The sequence below is a fragment of the Ranitomeya imitator genome, chromosome 3, assembly GCF_032444005.1.
Source record: "Ranitomeya imitator isolate aRanImi1 chromosome 3, aRanImi1.pri, whole genome shotgun sequence".
In the NCBI taxonomy this organism is placed as follows: domain Eukaryota; kingdom Metazoa; phylum Chordata; class Amphibia; order Anura; family Dendrobatidae; genus Ranitomeya; species Ranitomeya imitator.
This window is the reverse complement of record NC_091284.1, coordinates 24,636,320-24,650,199: the sequence shown is the minus strand read 5'-3', so window position 1 is coordinate 24,650,199 and position 13,880 is coordinate 24,636,320. Positions and strand designations below refer to the sequence as shown.

At 45.1% G+C, this 13,880-nt stretch overlaps 1 protein-coding gene across 5 annotated transcripts in view; it reads left to right on the top strand.

Annotated features, from left to right (window-relative positions):
* Positions 1-13,880, top strand: part of B4GALT4 (beta-1,4-galactosyltransferase 4) — a 107,306-nt gene that overhangs the window by 30,988 nt on the left and 62,438 nt on the right. The window contains exon 1 of one of the 5 annotated variants that reach the window (XM_069760578.1): positions 3,291-3,419. The exons of 1 other annotated variant lie outside the window; for it this stretch is intronic. The gene's annotated coding sequence lies outside the window, so the exon portion shown is untranslated. Of the gene's footprint in view, positions 1-3,290; positions 3,420-3,716; positions 3,852-13,880 lie in introns of those variants that run through there. 3 more of the 5 variants (XM_069760583.1, XM_069760579.1, XM_069760582.1) reach the window with 3 other exon arrangements.

Here is a 13,880-nt window from a genome sequence, read left to right as displayed (position 1 = left end):
AATAACAAAACCTATTTCTACAAGAAAGATAAGGAATTAATCTGAGTTAAAGTGCCTTTATACACATGCCATTAATTTGAGGTATAACATCCTCATGGCCAGTTCTCTGATAGCCGGAACATGGACTTTATGATACATTATTGAATCAAAGCCGTAGTAGTAATCTGAATCACTCTTAGGTTTATTTGCTGAACCTATTCCTAATCCTTACCTTTGTCTTTCAGATGTCAAGTTTTAATAGTAGCTTTGTGTCTGAAAGATAAGTCAGCATTAGGAATAGTAATAGTAATTAGGAAGTGACTGTGTTGATATCGTAATTATTGATTAGCTCTGTTCCTTCCTAATTATCCTGCATCTCAGCCTCTATTACCTGTAGCAGTTCCTTCCTAATTATCCTACATCTTAGCCTGCATCACCTGTAGCAGATCCTTCCTAATTATCCTGCATCTCAGTCTGCATCACGTGTAGCAGATCCTTCCTAATTATCCTACATCTCAGTCTGCATCACCTGTAGCAGTTCCTTCCTAATTATCCTACATCTCAGTCTGCATCACCTGTAGCAGTTCCTTCCTAATTATCCTACATCTTAGTCTGCATCACCTGTAGCAGTTCCTTCCTAATTATCCTGCATCTCAGTCTGCATCACCTGTAGCAGTTCCTTCCTAATTATCCTACATCTCAGCCTGCATCACCTGTAGCAGATCCTTCCTAATTATCCTGCATCTCAGTCTGCATCACCTGTAGCAGTTCCTTCCTAATTATCCTGCATCTCAGTCTGCATCACCTGTAGCAGTTCCTTCCTAATTATCCTGCATCTCAGTCTGCATCACCTGTAGCAGTTCCTTCCTAATTATCCTGCATCTCAGTCTGCATCACCTGTAGCAGTTCCTTCCTAATTATCCTGCATCTCAGTCTGCATCACCTGTAGCAGTTCCTTCCTAATTATCCTACATCTCAGTCTGCATCACCTGTAGCAGTTCCTTCCTAATTATCCTGCATCTCAGTCTGCATCACCTGTAGCAGTTCCTTCCTAATTATCCTGCATCTCAGTCTGCATCACCTGTAGCAGTTCCTTCCTAATTATCCTACATCTCAGCCTGCATCACCTGTAGCAGTTCCTTCCTAATTATCCTACATCTCAGCCTGCATCACCTGTAGCAGTTCCTTCCTAATTATCCTACATCTCAGCCTGCATCACCTGTAGCAGTTCCTTCCTAATTATCCTACATCTCAGTCTGCATCACCTGTAGCAGATCCTTCCTAATTATCCTGCATCTCAGTCTGCATCACCTGTAGCAGATCCTTCCTAATTATCCTACATCTCAGTCTGCATCACCTGTAGCAGTTCCTTCCTAGTTATCCTGCATCTCAGTCTGCATCACCTGTAGCAGTTCCTTCTCCTGCTGATAGATTTTTTGCTGACTTAGGATAAATAATTGCTTCCACGTCTTTACTTTTTTTGTTTTCCGCGTTGTTATAGTATTTAAGCAAATGAAGTTTTCTTATGCTTTTGAAGAGATCACTTTTAAATTCAGTCGGGTTAAAATCTTCCGGTATGCAGATATTTAAGCCTCGTGAAAGCAATTTCTTTTGATCAGTTGAAATGCATTTTCTGGAGTTATTTCCTCCACAATACCTGTTTTCGTTTTTTCTTTACGCTCACGGCCTCCCCTTCGGGTCTTACTTCTAAAGGGGCTTCAGTATCTGTAAAAGTCGTGGCCCTTCCTTTCTCTTCATTATAGTCTTCCATACCGCTTGAATCAGAGTCTGTGATCCATCCGTCCCTTGAAGATTTCTTTTTCTTTTTATAAGCATTATTACGATTCCCATGGAATTTTCTTTGCTTGTTTTTATTCCAGGTGAAAATTTGGCCGGTGATGTACAGTAATCAATTGATTGTAAAGGATAGCGGTGATTTTTTTTACGTGCCTTTTAAAAGGAGTAGATTGGCAGACGAAATTTTCATTGGCTTCCATAGACGTCGTAAATCTCTATACGAGAATCCCGCAAACACAAGGGATCAGCGCAATAGAGAAAATTTTACAAAATACTGGGAAAGATCAAACAACAACGAGGAAAACGTGCGTTTCACCTCCTGCTTCGGAAAAAAAATTGATTGGGAATTTTTAGACGTGAAAGTAGAAATTGTAGAGGGAAAAATTAACGCTATGGTATTTAGAAAACCAACAGCAACGAATAATTTATTGCATTATGATAGCGCTCACCCGATTCACACACACAAAAAAGTATTCCCTACAGCCGAATGGTTAGGCTTAGAAAAATGAATAATAATAACAAAATATATTTAAAAAAAAACAAGTTGAGGAACCCAAAAAGCGCTTTACAGGTAGAGGTTACCCCTTTGGAAATTTTAGAACACGCTGAAAAACGGACACAGTCTGAGCTTCTTAAAAAAAAAAAAAACGGAAAATAAAAAATCTCTCTCAAAGAGATAAAAATATTCGAAAATTCACCTTCGCCTTCACTCATTGTCCAATTGACAAAATAATCTATGCGGCAGTAAGAAAAAACCGGCACATACCACAAAGTGACAGGGAATTAACTAAAATTAACGACTCTAAGCCCACAATTTGCGTATAAAACGTACCAAAAATTTGGGAGATTTAAGATTATTACCAACACAAAACAAAAGATCTACCTAAAGGAAATTTTAATAAGCTCCTCTTAAGAGAGGAGGGGAAATGGATCCTAAAAACGCTCAGGGACCGCTCGGCCTGAACGATAAGTTACATATGGCCGTATTTCTATAAATTTCTATCTAAGGGGTATATGCAAATGGCCTCTTCTGAGAAAAAGAGGACTTACCGTAAACTCTATAGCGCCACCTGTTGGAAGTAGCGATCCTACAAGTCACGATCAACCCTTTAAACGAGTCGTGCAATATGACTTGGGATAAAAGCCAAATCAGTATCTCAATTCGCAAAATTGCTAATTGAGATACTGATTTGGCTTTTATCCTAAGTCATATTGCACGACTCGTTTAAAGGGTTGATCGTGACTTGTAGGATCGCTACTTCCAACAGGTGGCGCTATAGAGTTTACGGTAAGTCCTCTTTTTCTCAGAAGAGGCCATTTGCATATTATACATTTCTATAAATTTCGTCTGTATACAGTCAGCATACGTATAGTACATTGCTGATATTGATGACAAAAGGGCAATTTATGTAAAATGCAATGTTAACGTCAGTAATTTATTCTAATTTATTCTGATGTGTATGTGGCCTTTAAAAAAGGAAATGACATCGTTATAACCTCACATGCACCCGTAGAATCGCTGATTGCACGAAACGGCCGTCGTCCTTCGTCACTCCCCGCACCCTCACTAATGACCTGACATGTGTCTACAAAAATCCGAGTATGGACTGAAGGCACATGATAGACGTTCATTCAGCAAACTGGTGAGTGCCGCTCTCTTTTATCTTTCGTCATTTGAGAATTATCATTGTGTTGGCTGTTGATTTTTTTTTTTTTCTCTGGGGCACAGAGTCATGGGTATTTCTCTTGTATACACATTTGTCAAAACCTTAAAGTGAAACCTATATATAGATAAGGTGGACCAACAGTGATTGGCGTAATTATCTTGCTGGTTTTCGAGTATCTGTCTGGGCACTGTGCAATAGGTGCGGACTTTGTGTCCAGGGCACGGTGCTATAAGTGCGGACTTTGTGTCCAGGGCACGGTGCTATAAGTGCGGACTTTGTGTCCAGGGCACGGTGCAATAGGTGTTTGTGCTGTATATACATATGCTAAACCCTGAGCCAATAACAGAAATAGGTACGGTGTAGTTGTTGGGGCATTGAAGACGCATTATGATATCGAGGACACTTTTGGTATGTATAAAAACTAACAACTGACGTGTTATGATGCCTTTGGAGAGTGCATATAAAGGATATATTGTATAACTATTGAACATATATGTCCAACTATACTCTAGATACCTTCAGAGTGACATCTTGAGTATATTAAAGTACCCCATACTTATAACACCTAAATGGAATACAATCATCTTTTATGTGTGTAATAAGCATGCTTAGATAACACTATAAATAAGCATACTATATTGAATTGGTTTTTGGGTTGGGCTGCAAATGATTTAAACTCAGTGGTAAAGTCACTGGGGATATTATATCATTGGGACGTCAGTGGCATATTCCTGAGTGTGATTTTCATGCAGCCTTAAATATCCTTTTCCCTGTGTTTTTCATATTTTTGAGCTGGAGATCCCTGAGAGTTGTCTCTAATTTGGAATGTAGAAGATTGATGGCTTATCATTGCCAAGGTTTTTGGGTGTATATTTTCTACTAGATGCTGGCCCGATTCTAACGCATCGGGTATTCTACAATATGCATGTGGATCGCGCCCCCCCCCCCCCCCCAGTAGGGCAGTGGGGTACTCAGTACCGGGCCCTTCGGTTCTCGTCAGGGATGTCACGGTGGCTGACCCAGTCCGTGGCCCCAGGTGAAGTATATCCCCAGGGCTTCCCAGAGTGTAGATGGAGAATGGTGGATGCGGTAAGGCGCAGTGAATAACGAGGATACAGGGTTGCAGTCTCTTTACCTTTACTGAAGGCTTCAGCGTCCACAGTCCAGAACACCGGACCACAGGGTAGGCAGAGTCCGGCCGATCTGTAGGCAGATCCAGAGTCTGGAGTGTAAAGTGTGTTGTGTGGTTTGTGATACCTGGTATGGTGATCTCCTGTATTGCTATCAGACGTAACATCACTCCCCCTGGTGGAAGAATTACATTACTGCAACGACCAGGACCCTGGGGCGCTGCACACCTCCCCCCCCCCCCCCCCCTGTTAAATCCAGTACTCCGGAACTGGGAAAAGAAAACAACAATACATTAGCAAAAGACATGCAAGTTTTTGAAATGCTGTAAAACAAGTTAATATAACTGTGCTTCCCTTTATGGGGGGTGAGAACACTTGAACATTGCAAACAATAACATATGTACATTGTGCGTACGACTTCTAAAGGCAAGTAGAAACAGTTACTATCTATCTATGAAACACAATTACCCATACAGGTATATGTTGTGAATTCTGCTTTGGGGCTCCCTCCGGTGATTGTAGGTGGTAATGCAGTTGTCTCTGGGCTGCAGTCCTGGACAGGTGTATCTACTGATTGCAGTTCTGACTGGAGTATTTAGGTTTTCAGGACTCATTAGTCCTTGCCAGTTGTCAATGTTTCTTGGGAAGGATTTGATCTCTGTCTGGCTTTTCCTGCTTAGCTGCCAATTCAGCAAAGATAAGTGTCTGTTTCTTTTTCTATGGCACACAAGCTGTGTGCTTGTTTTTTGATTGTATTCCTGCTCTGAGTGTAGTAGTCTCTGGAGTTGCAGATATACGTTCCACGTCTTTAGTTAGATGGAGGCATTTTTTGTATAATCCGCTGTGGATATTTTTGGAAGGGTTTTAATACTGACCGCACAGAATTCTGTCCTATCCTTTCCTATTTTAGCTAGTGTGGCCTCTTGTGCTAAATCCTGTTTTCTGACTGTGTGTGTCTTTCCTCTCCTACTCACAGCCAATATTTGTGGGGGGCTGCCTATCCTTTGGGGTTCTGCTCTGAGGCAAGATAGTATTCCTATTTCCATCTTTAGGGATATTTAGTCCTCCGGCTGTGACGAGGTGTCTAGGTTTTGTTAGGCACACCCCACGGCTACTTCTAGTTGCCGTGTTAAGATCAGGATTTGCGTTCAGTATAGTTACCACCTACTCCAGTGAATGTTTTCATGCTGCTCCAAGGTCACCGGATCATAACAGGTATTCTATCTACTAAGTGCAAGTACTCTCTAAGAGTATACTATCATTAAACCTCAAAGTGCAAATCAACATTTTCTTTATTTTTCTACACATGCAGGACTATCTATCAACCCCCACGGGCTCACTGCATTTTTTTTTCAGTTTATTCGCAAGTACATCATCTTCAAACATTTTCTATTCTATATCCTATCTACTATGCAAACATTATTACTATCTACTTCCTCTTTATTGCATTAACTCACTATCTATTATATTAACTTCTGTAATATATTTAACCTTTTGGCACAGTGCAACAAGTAACCAGTCTCTTTAAAGGCAAAGTCAAGTTTCTTCTGAGGTAGTGCAACAATCACATCATCAATATTCGTCAGTTTTAGCAACAAAGTTGACGTGATGCGAGGGACCCGTGACGAACCCCCGAACGTTGGTCTTGGGTGGGCTACAAGACGTGTAATCCTGACCCGGAACTCTGCCACACCAACGGGTTTTTCTTCAGGTCTGTAAGGCAAAGTTATTTTTACAGCAAAGTTAACAGCAATTTCTGGTAAGAGGCAGTCTTTGTAAAAGTCTCCTTTGTACATAGTTTGCACCTTCTTAAAGGTGCTTTCTACTGGTTTTACAGGCAGTTCAGGAATCATTCACCGTCCATGATCCTGCAGTCTTTAAGGCAAAAGGAAAGGCAACTTTATACACAAAGGATCCCTTTAAACAGGGGATCCCTTTAAGAGTTAACCCTAGACGGGTTTTAAAACAGCAAAAACGGAAATGTTTTTAAGAACTATATACATTCAGCCAGTGTTCCGAGGCTTTATTGCAGTTCTGGAGGTAGTACCGGCGCGGGTAGTCCCTTTGGGTACTGTTGACCACCCGGTACTACATAGAGTGCATCCGCACTCTGATGGGGGTCTGTGTGCTGACAGTTCTTTGCTCCAACAGGGCACCAGCACATCTGGAGCACAGAACGACAGGTGCTCTTTCAGGAATGGCGGCGGTTGTTGTTTCTCTCACCTGGCCAGATGAGGGCGATGTTAGGCAATGTGGAGCCTCTGATGACAACGGTTCCGAGTCTCTAGGTGGCGATGGCAGGGAGTCGATGGGCACTAGGAGGGTCTCGTTGGTGGCCAGGACAGGTCTCCGGTGCCGGTCTCTTCCACTGCAGGTGGCGGCTCCATCGGCTGGCTGCGCTGCTGCTCCTGGACACTGGCAGCTGCGCGGCACCAGGATTTCCGGAGCTGGCGGCACAGCTCCTCGACTTCCGCGCCGAGAACCTCCAGGTTCACACATGGCGGTGGAGCCTCTTCGGCTTCTGATTGGTGGACAGCACTGTCGGTGTTCTCCCCCTCCTCCTCGTCTGGAGGGCGGTTCCTTCTTCCTCCACCATCCCAGACTAGGAGGTGGATTACTTTGGTTGATGGGCATATTTTTCTGACGTAGTAGTATCTGTGAGGGGCTGGCTCCATTTTCGCGCTGTTCTTCCAGGCTGCGCCCATGATGACACGCCCCACTCCTTCATGCCGCATGGCGCTGTAATGGCGGCGGTTTTGGCGGGAAATGGCAATACACAGTCTTTCAGCACAAACAGTTTAAATACGATTCTGGCACAGTTCTTAGGCACACATGACCTGATTTTCAGGCTTAAGTAGATCCTGTTCGTGATGCCAAAGTTGGATCCCCCCCCAGTAGGGTACTCGGTACCGGGCCCTTCGGTTCTCGTCAGGGATGTCACGGTGGCTTACCCGGTCCGTGGCCCTAGGGGGACGTCCGTTGATAAATGGGGGAAAGGTCTTTAGGTGACGCCTCCTGTGGTATTCGGTCAGGGTGACCGACGCTGCTTAGGGGTCCACTGGGGTGATGTTATGGCAGCTAGATGGTATACCTTCCCACAGGTGAAGTGTGTCCCCAGGGCTTCCCAGAATGTAGATGGCGAATGGTGGATGCGGTAAGGCGCAGTGAATAACGAGGACACAAGGTTGTAGTCTCTTTACCTTTACTGAAGGCTTCAGCGTCCACAGTCCAGAGCACCAGATCACAGGGCAGGCAGAGTCCAGCCGGTTTGAAGGCAAATCCAGAGTCCCCTTATCCAGGTGGAAATCAGTAGCCTTCCTCTAGCGCCTGGGTGTTGTAGTACCTCCCTGCTGAGCTTCTCGTGAGGTCCTCACAACTGATGTTGGTGTTCTCGGTGTTATGTCTCTTTCTCTCTCTCTCTCTGTCCCCCAGATGATATGCATAGGACAAACCCGTATGACTGATGGCCTGAGGCTTTTTACAGGGACCCTAGAGACACCCCAGCCCCCACAAGTTGCCACCGTGCCTCCTGGGTGTAAGGTCAGGCAGCTAACGTTGAATTAACTGTCCTGCTAGTCTCTGAAGTAAAGCATAGAGTTCCTTACTCCCTCGGTGTTCTGGCTACCGGCTTCTGCGCCTCAGAGGGAGGCAGCCTATCGCAGGGCAGAACTCCCTCTGGATTCCTCTCCTTGTGCTATGACTTAGTTTCTCACTCTCAGCAACGCAATTCTCTTCGTGTCCTTTCTTAAGATGCTGCCGCACGTCGGGGCAGGCGCAGCTCCGTAACCTTCTATCTAGGGCTCTGACAGGATCCCACCCCTGTCAGGGACCTCTCTGTCTGCAGCTGTTTGATGTTCCTCCTTTCCCCTGTCTGCCTGACAGGTGCTGCCTGGGTGAAGCCCAGTCAACACCAGTTTTACCCAACTGTGAGGAGTGCCCTACTTGATAGAAGCATAGCTCCCGCTGGTGGACTGGAGTGTGAAGTGTGTTGTGTGGTTTGTGATACCTGGTAAGGTGATCTCCTCTATTGCCATCAAACGTAACATCACTCCCCCTGGTGGAAGAATGACATTACTGCAACGACCAGGACCCTGGGGTGCTGCACTTGTCCATGTAGTATATTGGCCAGCCTCGTAGTATATTGCCCAGCCACGTAGTATATTGCCGAGTCACGTAGTATATTGCCGAGTCACGTAGTATATTGCCCAGCCACGTAGTATATTGCCCAGTCATGTAGTATATTGCCCAGTCACGTACTATATTGCCCAGCCACGTACTATATCGCCCAGTCACGTAGTATATTGCACAGCCCGCTTAGTATATTGCCCAGCCACGTAGTATATTGCCCAGTCATGTAGTATATTGCCCAGTCACGTAGTATATTGCCCAGCCACGTACTATATTGCCCAGTCACGTAGTATATTGCCCAGCCACGTACTATATTGCCCAGTCACGTAGTATATTGCACAGCCCGCTTAGTATATTGCCCAGAGCGCGTAGTACATTGCCCAGCCCGCGTAGTACATTGCCCAGGGCCGCGTAGTATATTGCACAGCCCTGTAGTATATAGCAGTGTGGGCATCATATCCCTGTTAAAAAAAAAAGAATTAAAATAAAAAATAGTTACTTACTGACCCGCCTTTGGCCCCTGGATCCAGGAAGCGTTTACCGACGCTCCTCGCGCGCTCCGGTCTCAAGAGTGCATTGCAGTCTCGCGAGATGATGACGTAGCGGTCTTGCGAGACCGCTATGTCATCATCTCGCGAGATCGCAATGCATGGAGCGGTCACCAGAGCGTCACGAGGAACAGGAAAGGCGCCAGAATGTGAGTATATGATGATTTTTTATTTTTTTTATTATTTTTAACATTAGATCTTTTTACTATTGATGCCGCATACACATCATCAATAGTAAAAAGTTGGTCACACAGGGTTAATAGCTGCGTTAATGGAGTGCGTTACACCGCGGCATAACGTGGTCCATTAGCGCTGCCATTAACCCTGTGTGAGTGCTGACTGGAGGGGAGTATGGAGCGGGCACTGACTGCGGGGAGGAAGGAGCGGCCATGTTGCCGCCGGACTGTGCCCGTCGCTGATTGGTCGTGGCAATGTTCGAGGGCGTTTTTCCTTGACAGACAGAGGCCGCGACTAATGAATATCCGTGACTGAAAGACAGACAGACAGACGGAAGTGACTCTTAGACAATTATATAGTAGATCATCTACTATATAGCAGTTCCTTCCTAATTATCCTGCATCTCAGCCTGCATCACCTGTAGCAGTTCCTTCCTAATTATCCTACATCTCAGCCTGCATCACCTGTAGCAGTTCCTTCCTAATTATCCTACATCTCAGTCTGCATCACCTGTAGCAGTTCCTTCCTAATTATCCTACATCTCAGCCTGCATCACCTGTAGCAGTTCCTTCCTAATTATCCTACATCTCCGCCTGCATCACCTGTAGCAGTTCCTTCCTAATTATCCTACATCTCAGCCTGCATCACCTGTAGCAGTTCCTTCCTAATTATCCTGCATCTCAGTCTGCATCACCTGTAGCAGTTCCTTCCTAATTATCCTGCATCTCAGTCTGCATCACCTGTAGCAGATCCTTCCTAATTATCCTGCATCTCAGTCTGCATCACCTGTAGCAGTTCCTTCCTAATTATCCTGCATCTCAGCCTGTATCACCTGTAGCAGTTCCTTCCTAATTATCCTGCATCTCAGTCTGCATCACCTGTAGCAGTTCCTTCCTAATTATCCTGCATCTCAGTCTGCATCACCTGTAGCAGTTCCTTCCTAATTATCCTGCATCTCAGTCTGCATCACCTGTAGCAGTTCCTTCCTAATTATCCTGCATCTCAGTCTGCATCACCTGTAGCAGATCCTTCCTAATTATCCTGCATCTCAGCCTGCATCACCTGTAGCAGTTCCTTCCTAATTATCCTGCATCTCAGTCTGCATCACCTGTAGCAGTTCCTTCCTAATTATCCTGCATCTCAGTCTGCATCACCTGTAGCAGATCCTTCCTAATTATCCTGCATCTCAGCCTGCATCACCTGTAGCAGTTCCTTCCTAATTATCCTGCATCTCAGCCTGTATCACCAGTAGCAGTTCCTTCCTAATTATCCTACATCTCCGCCTGCATCACCTGTAGCAGTTCCTTCCTAATTATCCTACATCTCAGCCTGCATCACCTGTAGCAGTTCATTCCTAATTATCCTGCATCTCAGTCTGCATCACCTGTAGCAGATCCTTCCTAATTATCCTGCATCTCAGCCTGCATCACCTGTAGCAGTTCCTTCCTAATTATCCTGCATCTCAGTCTGCATCACCTGTAGCAGTTCCTTCCTAATTATCCTGCATCTCAGTCTGCATCACCTGTAGCAGTTCCTTCCTAATTATCCTGCATCTCAGTCTGCATCACCTGTAGCAGTTCCTTCCTAATTATCCTGCATCTCAGTCTGCATCACCTGTAGCAGATCCTTCCTAATTATCCTGCATCTCAGTCTGCATCACCTGTAGCAGTTCCTTCCTAATTATCCTGCATCTCAGTCTGCATCACCTGTAGCAGTTCCTTCCTAATTATCCTGCATCTCAGCCTGTATCACCTGTAGCAGTTCCTTCCTAATTATCCTACATCTCAGTCTGCATCACAACAGATTCTTTTGTGTTGTGTGCTTCATGCTTGGAAGTTACTTTTCCTATAGAAAATAACATGGAACGCTGACTTAAGTACTTGTTCTTGGCCAATAGGGGCGACTAAGGTCTTGTGTTTCCTGACGTCCATACAAAGAAAAGATTGAGGTCGTCTCATATTGGAAGAGTAAATGACAGATGCTTTGATCGCAGTAGATCAGGCCAAATATCGTAGAAGATTTTAGAATAATTGCAAGAGGAAAGTGTGGCGTGGCTTCCTACGGCGTGGCTCCCTGCGGCGTTGTTCCCTTGCAGCGTGCTTCCCGGCGTGCTCCCTGTCCTCTGCTGTAGTGCGCACCGCAGTTCCCGGCAGTGTGTACACACGCTCCTCTGCTCTTAAAGGGGCAGCGTGTGCATATAGTGAAATTCGAACAGCCTGCAGTTGAGAGGCATTTCATATAATTAGTACACCTGCAAGATGGCTCCCAGCCAAGTGCCGAGAGTCATCCTGTATAAAAGACTCGCTCCTCGTTAGGGAGTCAGCGAAGCGCCAATATTCATTAGTGTGTAGTTTCTCCTACTAGTGAGTTATGAGGCCCACTGGTCCTGGTTTGTCAAGAGTTCTGAACCCAAACCCCTGGTCCGTGTGAAGCCAGTTCCTGAACTTCCTCCCCTGATCCATGTGTGGCCAGTGCCTAAACCTGCTTCCCTGGTCTGTGTTCGCCAGTGCCTGAACATACTCCCCTGGTCTGTGTGCGGCCAGCGCCTGAACCTGCTCCCCTGGTTAATGTGCGGCCAGTGCCTGAACCTGCTCCCCTGGTCCGTGTGCAGCCAGTTCCTGAACCTGCTCTCCTGGTCAGTGTGTGGCCAGTGCCTGAACCTGCACCCCTGGTCCGTGGGCATCCAAAGCCTGAAACATCGTCCCCTGGTCCGTTTCTATCCGGTCTGCTAAAACCGGTCTCAGAATTAGTCCAATTTGGATGTAGCCCAAATCCGTGTCAGTAACCGTTCTGTAGAGGAGCCATAGCCCTTAATCAGTCAGCGAATCTCAGCAGCTCCCGTCCTGGGTTCAGCCTAGGAGTGGTACCTGGCGGCTACCTGCAGCCCAGCCTGTCTCCTCCATCAGGAGCTCCAGTGAACATCAGGTAGCCGCTTAGCTACGCCCCTTCCTGAGCAGGCCTGGCACAGAGGGTCCACGAACCACATGGGCCGCCTGCGGGGGGTGACATAGACAACCCTAAAATGAGCAGAGTGAAATCTGCCAGACTGAAGAGCCCAGCATTTATGAGGTTCTGTGATTATTCATGCTGACGTTCGGAGGAGTTTGAACTTGGAAGCGTGGACTCTCTCCATAAAGTACTGAAGTTGATTTCCTCAAATAGACCGGTTACTAACCAACGAAAAACACATGCTGACTTTAGTTTTTCTAGGTTGAAATAAGAAAACCCTGATGGAGGTTTTTTAATCTTCTCATATCTAACATTTCGGAAGAAAAAACATTTTTTTCCACTGACCCAAAGACTTAGATCTGAGACTCCGATCAAAACTGGTCATGTATCTCTGATTTGGAGTGGACCACTCGGTCCTCATGAATACGACGACATGTGAACAGCTCCAAAGACTATACTAGGGATGAATCTGTGAAAACCCTAGAGCAAAACGGACGTCTGAATGTGCCCTAAGGCTGACCATCCAGATGTCCTAGACATGTTTGACATTCTTGGAAGGTCCTTCTTTTTCTCATCTTCCTGGCAGTTCCACTTCTGTACCAAAAAAATAGGCAAAAACGTGCTGGTCGACTAAAATTGTAGTAGCCCTTTCTATTTTTGGGAGACATGGTTTATGGTATTGTTAAATCTATCAAGTCGAGAATTCTCTTCGGCACAAAGATCTTCTAGTTTAGAGGGTCTGCTTCTCTCTGCTTGGAGGATAATAGATCTAGACTGGAAGAAAGAGGTCTCGTGTCAAATATCATCGACACTTTGATGTTTCCTGGAAGCCTTTTTTCTATAGTTTATCAAAGTTCCGAAAGAAATTCTCTTTTCGGCTCAAAGCGCACAATTATTCTTTACAGATCTGTCGATTGTGCTTAAACTTCTATAACGGAGGGGATGATTTACCATCTCAAATTTTTGGAAACTCAAAAACCCTTGGACCAAATTCCACGCTACAATTTCCTCTTGAGATCTCTCTCCTCTTGAAAGACTTTTTCTGTTTGACTCTTTTCTGAGGTCGGCATCAGCTGGTTGTCTTTTAGGTTCTGCCTCTTTATGGCCATCACAACCTCGTAGAGATAGGAATAGTTACCAGCACTTTCTTTTTGTCCAAACCAGTTCCAGATGATGATGTTCTAAGGACTGTTCCATACTTTGTCGCAAAGTCAAAATGTATTACCTGTAATTTTTCTTTCCTCCAATCTGAAGGCAATACATCACATGGAACCCACCCCAAAACTTATTTTGCAATTAATCTTGAGTCTATTATATTTACACAAGGGTGAATTGTAGGCGGTGCAGTATTCCAGAGGACAAAGAGGAAAAAAAAATTACAGATAACAAATTATATTGCTCCATATGTTCAAGGATATATCTACTCTAATACAGACCCTAAGTACAAGGATACAGTGGGGTAAAAAAGTACTTAGTCAGCCATCAATTGTGCAAGTTCTCCCCCT